Genomic DNA, 15,904 nt, shown 5'->3' on the forward strand with positions numbered 1-15,904 from the left:
ATACATTAAAAGGGTGTCTGGATGATCAGAGTTTTGCTAAAAATGTAAAAGGGCTTTTTGATTGATAACAGGGTTGCTGTTTTTCTGCAAAGGCTGTCACAGGCTGACACAATGCTTGAGTTATTAGGGCAGAGAAGGGCAACCATAAATTTCCAACGTCAGGCAAAAACTCTCTTTATTGTCTATATGATGGATGGGCCTCCGTACTAGACACCAAATACTTCGTATCACCCTTAAATGGGAACACATTTTTCGTGGCCATAATTCATGTTTTTTAAATAGAAAGTTTGAAATGCCTGCCTATATTTCACAATCCTGACATATTTATGAATCACTCCCTGCATGCAAATATAATTATTTAAAGCACTGAGGTGACATATGGGTTAGAAATGTACCAAATGTGGTTAGTGGAGTGATTTTTTTTAATTCCCTAAATTGAACACCATAGAAAACTCTGCCTGTCTGTTCAGATCAATAAAGTCGAAGGTGAAGTTTTACCGATTTTGTCAGTGCCACATACAGATATTCGGTTTTGATTAGGTGAAACTGACAAAATGGGAGTCTTTTTGCAATTACCATTAGGTTAATGAAAGAAACACTCATCTTTGTCCCTGGTTCATTATTCCTTAAAGAATAATTGGGTTTTTTTTTTAAAGGAACTAGCTGGAGGAAAAGAGCCTAGGTATTATTTTGCAGGGTCTATCTTGCATCCAGTTTCTCTACCACGCCTGGCTCGAAGGAAAGGCGTCATTTTCATCGGACAAAACATCGCTTCAAAAAACAATATTTAAGTTTCTCTAAACCTATGTCCGTAGGCATAAAGGTGGAAAGCTGAGCCCTAAGAAGTGAAAAAAAGCAAAACAGAACCAAGACCCCCTCCCCCCCCCCCTCCCCCAAGAGATCTGCACCGGACAAGCAACCAAATGAACGGTGGTAGCTGAAATACACGAACTCGGCTCCTGCATTTCCTGGCTGCAACCAGCGTAACGCTTTGCCCTGGCTGTTTTGTAACATTTCACTTAACCATGCAGCTGTTTATTTTCCTGGACCCCTTTCCTCCCCCTTACACACACACACACACACACACAATTCCCCTTACACACACTCTCTCTCTCTCTCTGACGGAAGCAGGTCAATTTCTCGAGGATTTTTCCTCAACTTTGAAAACACATCGCTGGTTCGTTAACATATCAAACACCTTCTCTTATCATGACGATCGTCATCCTTCCTCGCCCGGTTTCTAGCCCGGCCACCGCATTGCAAGAGCCAGCCGGAGCTCCCAAACACGGTCCCTGCTGCACAGAAGGTCCTTCCAACCCCTACCAGAAAAAGCGACCCCGCTTTCTTATGCTGAGACAGCGATCTCGTCTCGCACATCTGTGCCCCCTCTGCTGCTGCCGCTCAGACATTTGCAATTCCAAAAACACACCGATACATGGCTACGATACCTGTTAATTTATACAGTACGGTTGACTGCAAATCAGTACGAGTAAGAATCATGCAGCCAGTCTGTTCGGGTTTTTTATTATGATTGTTATTTTTAATAAAGGACCCTGGCTGGGGAGCTTTAGCTACCATTCTTAAAAAAAAGAAAAAAAGAGAGAGAGACAAGTTACCAAACATATCGAAAGGATTAAGGCAGGCATTGCTCTGCGCCCAGATCTCTGTGCAGTGCAATGTATCATCGCAATGCAAGGATCTGTGCGCGAAAAAAGGAGGAGGGAAAATACGCAGCCTGGCCGGGGGAACCAGGGAGGGTCTGCAGCTAGCGACACTTCCGCTAGGGGCGGGGCTCACTGGTGACGCGCACGGGCCCCCGGCCTCCCCCGCCCGCCTCGGAGCTTTGTGAGCCCCGCTGAGAGCAGGGGTAGCGCTGGCTGCAGGCGGGGGAGCCAGGGGAGAGCGGCTGGGCTGGTAGAGAGGGGAAGGAGCTGAGTTGGGGCCGTGCAGCCCAGCCCAGTACAGTACAGCTTGTGGATTTTCTCTCATTCGAGCTAGGTTTGGGATATTCAGGGGTGGGGGAGTGTTATCGCTCTCTTCTGTTGCTGCTAGTTAATCTTGGCTAAGTGTTATTTTCGGAAAGAAGAAACTTCATGGTGTGCACACAGGCAGCGGTGCTGTGTCAGTACAGTGGAGCTGGGCCCATCACCTCCACCTAATTTCCTGGTTTTCATAGCCAGTAGGGATAGGGGAGTCATTGTCAAAAGAGGTTAAGTGTGTCTGGAACCTAATGGACCTTGACTTTCAGTGGGGCTTTGGCTTCTAAATCACTTGAGCACATTTGAAACTTTTAGGTGTCACCTCCTGGAAGCAGCCTGACCAGGACAGAGTTACCCCAGTGAGACAGGCTCTTAATTCACAATGTGGTCAATCAATGATAATAGGATGATATTCTCCCCTTGTCTGCCACCCCATATTATTGGATCAAACCCATCTGCCAAAAGCCGTGGAGACAAAATGCAGCTTGCAGTGGGCTGATTGCACTGGGCCCCTCTTAAGCTGAGGGGCTGAGACTTGGTTCCAGAAGTGAGCAGACAGAATGGCCTGGCCATCACTTCCTTTCCAGTTGAAATTGTTCAGTTGGCTTGAGTGCCTCTCACTGTAGCTGCAATGTTGTTGCAAGTCAAAGGACAGTCTCTCAGTCAGAGTATCTAACCCTTTAGGGCTTAATGAGATTTTCCCCAAGTACCTCATTGACCAGACAGAGATTGTGCTTCTAAATCACTCAGCTTTTTGTTGTTGTTTTTAACTTCCAACCCTGAACCAAGACATATACTGTACTGACTGCAGAGCACATTCATACCATGAAGTACCATTTATTGGTGGGCAGCCCTGTTTGGTTCATTTTGCATTATTTGGCACATCCTGATATTTCTTTTCTTTTGAAAGATTGAAGGAGATGGAGGCATGCAGAAATTTGAAACCTTGCTAATTGTGCAGAATTTTCCACGTGAGATTTTTCTACCAAGAGGAGCTTTTGCAAAGAACTACAAACAATACTGTGGGTGGTGTCCTGTCTGCTCCCCGCGAAGTCAAAGGGTGGGCAAGGATGAATGCAAGGGAATGCCAGTAAGGAAGTGCATTCTGGTCCTGTTTCTTCCTCTACTCATAATTTTTACTTTTTTCCTTGGTGTAATGGCAGTCTCATCCTTGTAAGAGATTTATCCTTTCTAACAGTTCTTTCTAATCAAAGAGACATCTTGCTTTTCAGTTGCAGGAATATCTTTATTTTCTTTCTGTATTTATAACAGGTTTGCATGATTGGTTTGGAAAAGAATTGTACTGAGGCAGGGTCCTGTTGAGTAACATTATTAATCAAAGAGAAAGGGTCTCTCAACTAAGAATTAGGAACTCAGTTCTAATCCTAAATCTGTCACTGACAACTCTGTGTCATGTCAGTTTATTACCTCAGTTTTCTTACTTGTAAAATAGGGTAATAACATTTAGTTACCTACCTTAAAGGATCTTAATGCAAATTAAATAGCTAATGTTAGCATGATACCAACAGTATTCATGGTTGAAATCTGTTGTCAATTATATTGGTGTAGCTAAGACCAGAATTTGGTCCCTCATGCACTGTACAAGTGTGAAAGCTTCCTGCAGGGAACTAGCCTGTATTTTCCTGCTACCAAAGTATTTCAGTACTCAGATCTGAAGTAGGTTCCTAAGAGAGAAAGCTGTAATTCTGCACTACATTTTACTGTGCAAAATATAATCAAACCAAAAGAGTGATCATCTCATTCTCGTTTAGGGTGCTATGCTTAATTCATTAGACTATACTTGTTTGAATTATGAACAGAAATGAAAATGCTCTGAGCTCTTATTTCTCCACCTAAGCAATTTCTCTCCCAGAATCAAAAACACCACAGTAATAAAATACATATGTAATAAACATGTATGTACATTTGGATATAATGAGTAGATAAGTGGTGAGGAAATTCCTTTTGCATTATTGGAAGTTCATGCCACATTTTCTTTAAAATCTAATTTTTCCTAGACTGACAGAAAAGTGCTGGACTTGGGCCTATGACCTTGATGGAAGTATCTCCGTATTTGTGAGATTTTGATACAATTTGTATTTATATTTGGTTTATGTATGATTTTGGTTGTCTTTCTGGAATTGTATTAACATAAAAGATAAAATGAGTGAGCAAAATACCTTTTATACAATACAGCTTATTTAAACTGACTAAACCTATGCTCTGGTTGGAGAGGTTGAAGGAAGAGAGAAATAACAGCATTATAGCTATTTCTATTAGAATCTGCACCTACTCTAACTGTATCAGAAGGCAAAATTTCTCATGTACTTCAAAGAGGACAGAACCAGGTCCTTCAGTAGCCTCCCTGGTTCAGTAACTATCCTGGTTTAGCACCTCCACTTTTATCCTTTTATCTTTTAGTTCATGGGGAAAAATTCATGGAAGGGGAAACCTTCATTAGCTGTTGCTATTGTTGTTATTGGTTTTAAATTTGCACATAAAATAAAAGTGTTCTTATCCAAATTATGATGGAGGAAAACGTTAAAGTATATGTGCTATACAAATTGATTGCAAATCCTCTTCAAAAGCCAGAGTTTTGGAGGACAGTATGTTTCCAGACTGTTAGTACTGACAATGAATAATGTTCATTAACCAGAAAAGAAGAAAAAACCCAAACTAGAACCCCTTCCTAGAAACATAATGAGAAAGAGTAGAGTTCAGCACTTACAGCAGACAGTAATTTTTAAAATATGAATATCTTTCTAACTATGGCATCAGTTAAATGTGGATCTGTAATGGGCAGTAAAGGTTCTTTGCAGCTGGTCATTAAGTCCTTCTTGTCCAGCACCAACCAACCCTGGCTCTGGTAATTGCCTGTTATACACAGTCATGGGCGACTGGTGTCACCTTAGTCAGGGGGGGCATGTGCCCCCCAGTGACCAGTTAGTGACTGGGGGAATGGTGGGGAATCCCCCTGTGGCTGATTGTGCCAACAGGAAAGTGGATGCAGCATTCCCGGAAGTGGCCACGGCACTTCATCTGGTGCTTCCACTCCATGGCTGCACTCGCAGGGGCAGGCACTGGTGCTCCCGCCTGCCACCACTGCCTGTTGCCTAGGTGGGGAGCGTGGACTGTCATGGGGTGCATGTGCACCCCCATGTACCCACTACGCATCGCCACCGTAAACAGTTGGGGGAGATGGGAAATGTGCCTTGCTTTGGTAGCCAGCCTGGAATGTCTAAAGCAAGCCTGTGCTGCTCTCCCTGAACTGAAGATCTAAGGTTAAAAGTTCCATGAACCAGGTGGAGGAACTCTTCTCCCTCAGTGAGAAGGATAAGGCTAATTCCAGCTTGTTCCAAGGTGATTTATGGGAACAGCATTTTGTAGCTTTGCAGCTAGAGTAGAAGGTGGCAGTTCTAGGTTCTACTCCCTGCTCTCAGTACTGTTTTTGTAGGACTGAGAAGAACAGCATGGGTAGGAAATGTAGGTCTTTTTATATATTTATTTCTGGAATGGGATGCTTCACCTTCTAATCTACTTGCTGTGGAAACTAAATTATATAAGAAAGCCCAGAACATGGGCTAGGTGGTGTTTGCATTTTTTGCATGAAGCAAAAGCAGTAGCTGGAATAGACCAGGGATGAAGTATAAGAGTACCTTTTACACACAGCCCTACAAAGGGGTTCTAATTACTGGGTCCTAGTTCTCAGAGAGACATTAGCCATGCCTATGCTCATTCTTCAGCCCATCCACAAACAGCTATATGCATTGGCTGTTTTGGAGCTGTCTCAGAAAAAGTCTGGCAGCATCCACAGGTATAGAGTCCTCCCTGCTCACCTGTTCCACAAGTGCTTGCCCTTTCAGTGGTAGAACCAGTATGGTTTTGCTGGGTTTGGGCACTTTTACTGCTGCTATGATGCCGGGTAAATATCACCCTCGCAGCACTAAGAACTGAAGCAGGCTCTTTAACCATAGAAAAGTTAATTTAGTGCTCATGAAAGCGGTCAGAGTGGTGACACTAGAAAATGAAGTGCATTACTGGGAATAGCAGTGAAGATGTCCTCATGCTGCCCTACCAATGTGATTAGAGAGTAGTTAAGTCATGCCCTCTCAGTTGATTCCATACAGTGGGAGTGGATTTTGCGATGGAGATACCTGCTTGCTAGGTAATGGATTAAAACTACCAATTCATTTCACACAGGCTGCCTAACAGCCACTTCGTGGTAATAACTTTGACCGAGGCTAGATTCAAGCTCCAGATAGATAAGACAGGCAGTGGCTACAGTCTTCCTGTTTTATTTTTTACATGTAAAAATTGGAGTTTTTAGTCCTGTGCATGTGTGTTGCTCCTTTGGATTCTTTTACAGTTTATTTATAAAAGCTTTTTAGTTAACCTTTAGCTGACAGGTTCAGCTGTGGATTTCTTTACTTTTATCAGTTTAGGTCAAATCCCAGAGTTTTTTGGATTAAAAATCCTTAGGCTTCCAGCCAACCACTTCATATAAGATCAAATTGCCTGAAGATACCCACTGTGATCCGATCTCTGATATTGTGATGCATGCCAGACTCTATGCACTTCTAAAGATTTGTAAATGTATACCAAATCACTGTTTAATACAAATGGGCTTGAATTGTTGGAGAAAATATTACATGCATAATGCATACCAATCATTTAGATATTATTGTCATTAATGGTGCTTTTTCAGCAATGAGGAACAACTTTTAGATAGTCTATAAAACTAACATGCAAGATAAAAATTTTGCAATGGTTAATATTTTAGGATGGTAGTTTCTAATGCTAATTTTTTTGGATAGAACACATTTACAGATGATTTTTCTATAGTTAGACAACTTTATATATGGTAATGGGAAACTATTCTGAATGCTTTTATTTACCATTTGCAATGTTACAACTATTTCACATTTTAGAAATAGAAATTATTTCTTAAAATTAGATGGTAAAGCCATTCACAAAAATGCCCATGATTTAAAAATGAAGAGACAGATCGTCTCACTCCCTTAATCCCCTTTGTGCATCTCTCCTTTGTGGTTAAGGAGTAGAAGAGCTGCTCTAGTGATAGCTGACGTTTCCCTTCATATAGGGCAATCCTTGAGTATCAGATTTGGCTTGGTCACAGATGCCTGTTGTATCCCTTTATTCTTTCAGCAGCATAGTGGACAGAGGGTATGCCTAATGAAGGAGAAATTACATTGCCAGCGCATATTGCCAGCAATCCTAGGTGCTGCGGCTGTTATAATTGTGCCTGGGGAAGTGTGTCAGGGGTTGCATCTGAATTGGCAAGGATTTCATAGATTTCATTTCATAGATATTAGGGCTGGAAGGGACCTTGGAAGATCATTGAGTCCAGCCTCCTCCCCCAGGGGCAGGAAGTCAGCTGGGTTCAAAGGATCCCAACAAAATAAATGTACAAATGTCTCTTAAAGGAGTCCAGAGCAGGTTTTTGCACCACCTCTGGAGGCAGTCTGTTGCAGGCCTTGGGGGCTCGGACGGTAAAGAAGTTCTACCTTGTGTTCAGCCTGAAACAGTCTTGGAGGAATTTGTGACCATTTGAACTTGTCATCCCTTGGGGTGCTCTGGTGAACAGGCGTTCTCCCAGATCCTGACACACACCCCTTATATACTTATAGGCAGCCACCAGGTCCCCCCTGAGCCTGTGCTTTTCCAGGCTGAAGAGTCCCATGGCTCTTAGCCTCTCATCATAAGGCCTGTTCTCTTGTCTTCTGATCATGTGCGTGGCTCTCCTCTGGATTCTCTCAAGCTTCTCCGTGTCCTTTTTAAATTGTGGAGCCCAGAATTAGATGCAGTACTCTAGCTGCAGCCTCACCATGGTCGAGTGCAGTGGGAGGATGACATCCTGGGATTTGCTTGAGAAGCATCTATGGATGCAAGCCAGGGTTTTTTACCAGCTGTGACATCGCATTGGTGGCTCATATTCATCTTGTGGTCAATCGTGATCCCCAAATCCCTTTCGGCTGTGATGCTAGCAAACATAGCACTGCCAAGCCTATAAGTGTACTGTGGGTTTTTTTCCCCCAAGGTGGAGTACCTTGCATTTATCGGTTTTGAACTCCATCAGGTTTTTGTTGGCCAATTTTCTGAGCCTGTCCAGGTCAGCCTGGATCACCACCCTGTCCTCAGGTGTGGACGCTTTACCCTAAAGTTTGGTGTCATTGGTGAACTTGGCCTGTCCGTTTCTGATACCAATGTCCACATCATTAATAAAGATGTTAATGAGTATAGGCCCAAGGACAGAGCCACTGGTCACGGTGCACCATGATGATTTACTTTTATCTACTGCCACTCTCTGGGTCTGACCTCAGAACCAATTCCCCAGCCATAGGACTGTGATGTAGCCGAGGCTGCAATTGGCCAATTTTCCCATGAGATGATCATGGGGCACCTGATCGAAGGCTTTTTAAAAATCAAGATATATAACATCAATGTCTTCTCCCTTGTCCAGGTGATATGTCACCTGATCATAGAAGGAGATGAGATTGGTCAGGCAAGACCTATCCACAACAGTCCCATGCTGGCTATGCCTCAGGATGTTGCCATCAGCCAGTTTGTCAAGAATGGTCTCTTTGATAATTTTTTCCAAGATCTTCCCCCGGATAGAGGTCAGGCTGATGGGCCTGTAGTTCCTCGGATCTACTTTCCTCCTTTTCTTGAAGATAGGCACCATGTTGGCCTTCTTCCAATCTTTGGGCACTTCACCTGAGCACCACGAGTTCACGAAGATCCTTGCCAGTGGCTGGGCTATGATGCCAGCCAGCTCCTTAAGTACCCTGGGGTGTAAACTGTCTAGGCCAGCTTACTAGTAGGTGTCCATCCTCTTAAGGTGCTCCTTCACATGGTCTACATTGATGAAGGGTAACAATTTTCCCTCACCTTGACTGTTCCGTACTGTATTGAGCAGGGTCAGCCCTTGGGGCTGTTGAAAAAATGATACAAAATACCTATTAAGCAGGTTGGCTTTTTCCTGGGCTTCAGTTATCAGTTGTCCCATATGGTTTAGCAGGGGTCCAATGTTACCCTTGCTTTTTCTCCGGCTCCCCACATATCTAAAAAAGGACTTCTTATTGTCTTTGATACATGTAGCCAGTTGGAGTTGAGTCACAGCCTTGGCTTTCATGGTTCGCTCCCTATAGGTCCGGACCAGTGCTGAATACTCCTCCTTTGGGGTGGATTCAGTCCTCCATCCTTTATAGGCCTTTCTTTTTAGACGCAGGAGGTCCACAAGTTCCCTGCAGAGCTGGGGGTGCTGCTGTGCCCTTTTGCCTCCTTTCCTCTGAGACGGAATAGACATTGCTTGTGCTTTAAGGATCGCTCCCTGCAGAGCAACCACTCATCCTGAACTCCTCTCCCCTTTGGGTCGTGGTCCCTTAGGGACTCACCAAAAAGCCTCCTGAGCTTGTCAAAGTCAGCTTTCCTGAAGTTGAGGACTTCTACATTGCTGACTGACTTGCCAGGTTTACAGTGGATACTGAAGATGATCAGCTCATGGTCACTGGCTCCCAGCTTCCCTTTGATCATTAGGTCGCTGACTAGATCATCCCCTATTGCCAGTACCAGGTTGATGAGGCTAGGCAGAAAGGTAGTCTTCTGTCTTGCATTGACTCTGATGTGTACCCAGGTTATCTTGTATCTGTTCTACAAACATAATATCAAGCCTTCACTTCTTCCACAATGCTTGAGAATTAGTCTCTAAGGTGCCACTGCACCTTGCCTAAAGCTTAAGAAAGAAAATAAAAGTGTGAGTGTGAGTTCTGAGCATCTCTCAAACAAGACACAATGGACACATCTACACGGGATGCTATGTCATTGTAGCAACACGCTATGATGATGTAGCATTCATGGGCAAAAACTGTGACACCGCAACTATGTCACTCTAGCAACGCACTCCCCCATTATAGTGTGTCACTATGGTGATGTAGTGACTAAAAATAACCATGGGTGGTGTGCATGATACAGTGCAGGGTGTTACTGTGCTGTCTTTTAGTACTTCCAAAAGGAAGTACTAAATGACGGCACAGTAACAACAGTGCCACAGCGGCATGTGTAGATACACCCAGTGTTTTATTTATTTATTTTTAAAGACCTAAGTTTGTGAAGTCAGGCACTGAACAGTTAAGAAATGCCATAGCTGAGTTTTCCATGCAAACTCAAGATTTAGTTTTAATCTTTATGTATATACACTATGATATAGTCTTTAACATATTAATCATGTATTATAGGAAGTAGTGTAGTTCTCCATGGGAACACTATTTCATTCAGCATGTAGTCCTAAAAGACAATGTATACTAGGCAGGGGGGAAAGCTCTAGTCCAGGGTTGGGCAAAATATGGCATGTGGGCCACATCTGGCCTGCTAGGCACTTTCATCCGGCCCGTGGTGCCCCCCAACAAATTGTGCCCCGCCAAGCTGTTCCACCCATGAAGGTGGGAGCGAGGTGCCTACAAGCACTCCCTCACACCCCACAAACCACATACACAGACATCCCGCTCCCCCAACAACATTGCCTGTGTTGACTGCAGGAGAGGACAGCGTGTCCCAGAGATCTGTATGCTCCCACATCCCACCATACACACCCCCGCACCATATACACACACACCCCCTCCCACAGTGCACCCCGTCAGACCCCCACCACACCCCCCCCACACAATATAAAAGACTAAGAATTTGTTTTTGAGTTATTATGCAGTCATCTCTATATACAGTACACAAACACAAATCATGACAAAAATATTTTTTTGAATAAAATTAAAATATGTTATAGTAGGTGTTTGACTTTTAGTGCATGATTTGTGTGGTAAACTGTGGCAGGTGAATAGCCACCCCTCCCGTACAACCAGGCCGGGGACGAAAGGGACACTGACCCAAATGAAGATGATATGGTAGAATGAAGTTTTACTTACAACTTGCATAGGAAGAGAAAAAACTCTTTAACAACTGTTTGCGATGTTACAGTCAGAGAGCAATTGCAATAACGACAACAGCAACAATAACTGCCACACGAGAGCTCGCTATGTTCGGGTATCGAGTATACATTCGACCTAGGGGACGTGGGATCCTGGAAAGGGTGATCAGGCCTCTCCAAACTGATGCGTGGATCCCCCCTAGTTCGGGAGTTCTGTCCCTTTTATAAACTAGTAAGCCAATTAGAATGAGCTGCTGATTTTCAGTTAGGAGCCTGTGACTGCCGACCTTGCAGTCACACGCTTCATGTAGCCTCTGATTGGCTGAGGCCATCTGATCACGCGCCTGTCAGCACTGTGATCATGAGGTTTTCACACCCCAAGCATAACTTGCTCTCGTGCTTTACATTGGTCTGGCATGTGGACTGGCGTTTGGTCACCTTTTTATTCAGACAATTTGTTTTTTTTTCCTTCTGGTTCTAAGATGGCAACCCCCCTCACAAAAGGAGTATTTTGGGGGGGCAAGGGGATGGACTTCTAGTTGCAAAGGTCAGGGGTTAGGGGTGGGACTTCTGGTCCCAAGATGGCAGCCAGGGGGCAGGGCACCTGTCAAGGGTGGGGCTAGTCATGAAGCCCTTGACAGCTCATCAAACTTCGTTAAGCAGCCCTCTGCCCAACATAGTTGTCTGCCCCTGTTCTAGCCATAATGTGTTTCTGACCCCTACTGGGGCTGAACAGTAATACAGGAACTAGATTGCACAATATATTATCAACTTCCCCATGAATGGCGCGTACCCCCAGCGGCTGGGGGAGCACGGCTATGCTGGCGGCAGTGAGAGTGTGGTGGGAGCTGGAGCCCAGTGGTGGTAAGCTGGGAGCTCCCGCAGACATCTCTGGCACTGTCGGCAGCGGGGGGTGGGGGAGAGTGCCAACCATGGGCCAGCAACCACCTGCAGGCACTGCTGGCAGCATCGGTGGCAGCCAGTGGCAATCGTGGAGTGCCTGCAGACACTGCTGGAGGTGTCAGTGACGGGGTGGTGAGTGGCGACTGCCCACAGGTGCTGCTGGTGGTGCCTTTTTGTAGGGAGTGCACCGTCACACTCAGGGGGTGCGCATGCCCTTGAATGCATCGCCCTTGAACTTCTCTGTCCACAGCTGTGCATGTTGAAATACATACACTCTCCAGTCAGGGTATATGCATGTGTGTGAGGCAGATAGATACAAAAAGTTATAAACACTGTTGAATTAGATAAACAGTTTGTAAATAAAAAAGAATGAGTATGATATTCGGTTGGGACAGGTAAGACAAAACAATACCCATAAATGGGTAACTGAATTTCAAACTTGTGGAAATGACAGTCTGCTATTGCAAAATAACAGTGTATGGTGAAAAATATCATCTAAGTTTGTGGTTCTGCCTCCATGAATCCTGTCAGGCTACTGTTCTGTCATTGCAGGAACCCCTGCCATTCATCAAGAAATAGGAAGTGGCTGTTATTCTTTGTAAAATGACCTTTGACTAGTGTGTATATTAAAAAAAACCCCTAACAAACAAAAAAAACCTATGAAGAGTCAATAAAGATATTTTCCCAGTGGCGTTAAACTGGCAACATACAATACTGAAGGCCAGGACACCCAATACAAGAAATACTGAAAAGTTGTGGCAGTATTTGCTTGGTATGAAACACTAATATGGCTTGGATTCTTTTCCTCATATGTGGAAAGTACCAGGTGGCCTGAACCTGTCTGTAACTTACCAGCTTGAGAGTTCCTCTGATATAGATGAGGTTTTAGTTGCTTTAAAGCTGGCTATTATGTATGCCCCTAGTTTAGGAAGTGGGAAGGAGCAAGAGGAAGCAGGGCAGTGTGTAACTGCATACAGCAGAGAGCCCTGGGCTCTCTGTTACTTTAAGAGGAGAAGCAGCCCAGTGAGGGAGGAGCCTAATGAAACAATTAACAGGCAGCCCAGGCAGTCACCTGACCAGATATAGGCAGGGCCCTGGGTACATATAAACCTGGGGCTTTATCTGGCAAGCCAAGCTAGCCCTGGGTTAGGAAAGTTTAGGGACTGCAGGGTTAGGAGCTCCTGTCCCGGTGAAAGCACTCAGGGACACTGGTCAGACTGCTTGGCTGCTTGCAGGAAGACTTAGGCTCAAGGAGCCAGGCTGGGAGGTATTATAGTGGCCCCAGAATAATAGAAGGTTTGCCTTCTTGAAGGGGCAGAGGGCTGCCTTGATTGTTTTGCTTATATTATAGCCATGAGGCTTATGTTATGTTACCGTTTCTACCAGTGGATTGGGATGAGGCTATAAGGGGAGGTGGAGACCTCATTAGTGCCCAGGGGACACTTGACTGCCTTGAGCCCAGACAGAAGCAAACTCAGGGCTTGAGCCCTTATTAGCCAGAGCCAGAGAGGGCACAGCCACAGAGGGCCAGAGACCTGGCATACAGGGGCCAGGGGCCCAGTGACTGAAAGGAACAAATGAAGCTAGTGCCTCAAAACCAGGTCCAATTTCAGTGGGCCTAGGCTAGAAGGCCTAGCTAGATTAAAGAGGTAGAGGCTGAGGAGACTGAAGCCCCAACAGAGGGATAACATAACTGAAACACCTGTGAGGCATGGGGCATGGTAAAGGGAAGGATCTGGAGACATGCAATTAGCCCCTAAGGCTTTGGGTGCCCTGCTGGGCACAGTTGACTGTGGAGGCCCAGCCAGGGGCCTGGGACCAGTGAGACTGAGGCCTAGAGAAGGCCTGTGGGCAGCCTCTCTATTTATTATAAATACCATCAAGGCGTGGCAGGAGAAACAGAGGGGGTGTCCTAGGGGCAGAGCAGTACACAGTCACAGAGCTACCAGGGGGCATCATGGCCACCCCTGAGACCCTGATGTGTTACACTGCAGTATTCTGTTTTTCTTTTGACCAATGAGATTTCGACATAAGAGATCATCCATCTGGGACATCAGTATTTATCTCTATCCAGTTGAGTAGCTATTAAAATATCAGTTTATAAACCAAGAAGAAGTGAAAGTTTTGCGAAGACCAAGACTCTACCAGTAATTTAACAGATAAAATATATCATGTTGTTTCTATTTCAGTGAGACAGTGGAATCAACTGCCTAGGGAGCCTATGGAATCTCCTGCATTGGAGGTGTTCAAGAAGAGGTTGGATAAGCATTGATCAAAGATGATCTAGGATAACTATGTCTACTATGGGTATTTCCCATGTGTGGAAGCAGCTGGCACCTCCCAGAAGGGAAAGCAAAAGTAAGGGCCCTGAGAACCCCCACTTTGGTACTTGAGCAAAGCAGCATAGCCTGGTGTGGCAGTGCACCTTTGGTGCCTGCCACTTTAAGGGCAGAAAACAGGCAGCAGCCAGGTGCCTGATGAAGGCAGCCATTTTGGCCCAGGGATAAGCTGGGCTACAGTTTGCTGTAGGGAGGAAGGAGGTAACATCAGGCTGAGAAGCTGCTCTGGGAATGCCAGGAGGTAAGAGCAGGGGCTATGGGGTGGAGGTGACCCTTGTCCTGGGTAAGATGTAAAACTGCACCCTGCTAGGGAAGGGTGGTCTGGTGGGGCTCCTAATGGCATGGGAGCCCCCAGGCCAGTTACCTCCCCGGTGAAAGGCAGGAAGTGGGGGCTTATAACCCCAGCCCCACATCTCTGGTGGTATTCTAATGAGCAGGGGGAGCTCAGGCTTGTTAAGGAGCCCTGAGGCACAGCTCAGGACACAGGAGGGATCTGTGGCCACACCCAGGTGTCAAAGTAAAGCCTGGGGGCACGAGTGAGACTCTGAGTGAGAGGGGCTATGACTAGAGAGACTGAGTGAGAGGGGAGACAACTAGTAAGACCCTGAGTGAGAGGGGCGATGACCAGAGCGAGCCTTAGAGAGAGGAGTGATGACTAGAGTGGGCAAGTGAGTAGAGGCCCCATGAGCAGGCCAGTGAGGAGGCCCAGTGGGGGCATAGTGGCCTGGCGAGGCTGTCAGAAGTGAAGTAGGCCAGCAGTTGTAGAATTGCTCAGTCAACACTGAGGTGAAGGTAGCGGGAGACACCCAACAGACGACTCTGGGGCTGACTGAGGCAAGCAGAGCTAAGCCCAAAGCTGGGTGAGGCTGGGTGGTGTGAGTGTGACCCAGGAGAGAGGGCAGTATGAAAGAGTCTGGATGAGAGCCAGCAGAGTGAATGAGACCCTGGTGAGAGAGTGGTGGCATGTGAGTGGCCCTCCGCGGCTGTAGGGTAGAGCTATAACTGTGTGCCCAGTTTGCTCCACCCACAGGCCGGGGAGGTAACACAAACAGAGTAACATCTGAGAGGCATGAGACCTGTGGAGGGAAGGTCAGAGCGGGTATTAAGGCCCTTGTCAGCTGGGCAAATAATGGGTAGCCTCCCACCTTAGTAACAACTCTCATGTTTTTTTATCAAGGCATGGCAGGTGAGCAAAGTGGGAGGTTAACCCAAGAGCAGGGCGGCTGGTGGAAACCTGACGAGGAGGCCACTCTGTTACACCTGGTAAGGGTTGGAGAGATCTCCTGCTTCTTTGCAGGTCTGGCGCTAGTGGCAGCAGAAGCAAGTGATTGGCAGGGCAGGGAGGCCCTGATTTGTAAGTTTCTGCTTCTGTGCAGAGATATTGGCACAGCAAGGTGCACTTCTTCCTGGAAATGTGGGATGAATGGTAGTTCCTTGTGTTACACAGCTGGTCAGATATTTCTGTTACACAGGGTACTGATACTAGAGGACTAGAATACAAGGGACTAGAATACAATCTTTCTGCCCTGGCCTCAGAAGCCACTTCCTTTGTTGCTTGATCTGTATGTGCTATCCAGGAATTGTGGGAAATAATTTAATTTTGTCTCTTGACTGCAAGCAGCAGCCTCAGCAACAGACACTGGAGAGCCAAAAGAAGGAACTGCCTCACAGTTAAAGAAAAAAGCCAATGCATTGTTTACAAGGACAGACAAGGTTCCTTGGGTGAATCTGATATCTTTTATTAG

Source organism: Alligator mississippiensis, chromosome 6 (genome assembly GCF_030867095.1).
Source record: "Alligator mississippiensis isolate rAllMis1 chromosome 6, rAllMis1, whole genome shotgun sequence".
NCBI lineage: Eukaryota > Metazoa > Chordata > Crocodylia > Alligatoridae > Alligator > Alligator mississippiensis.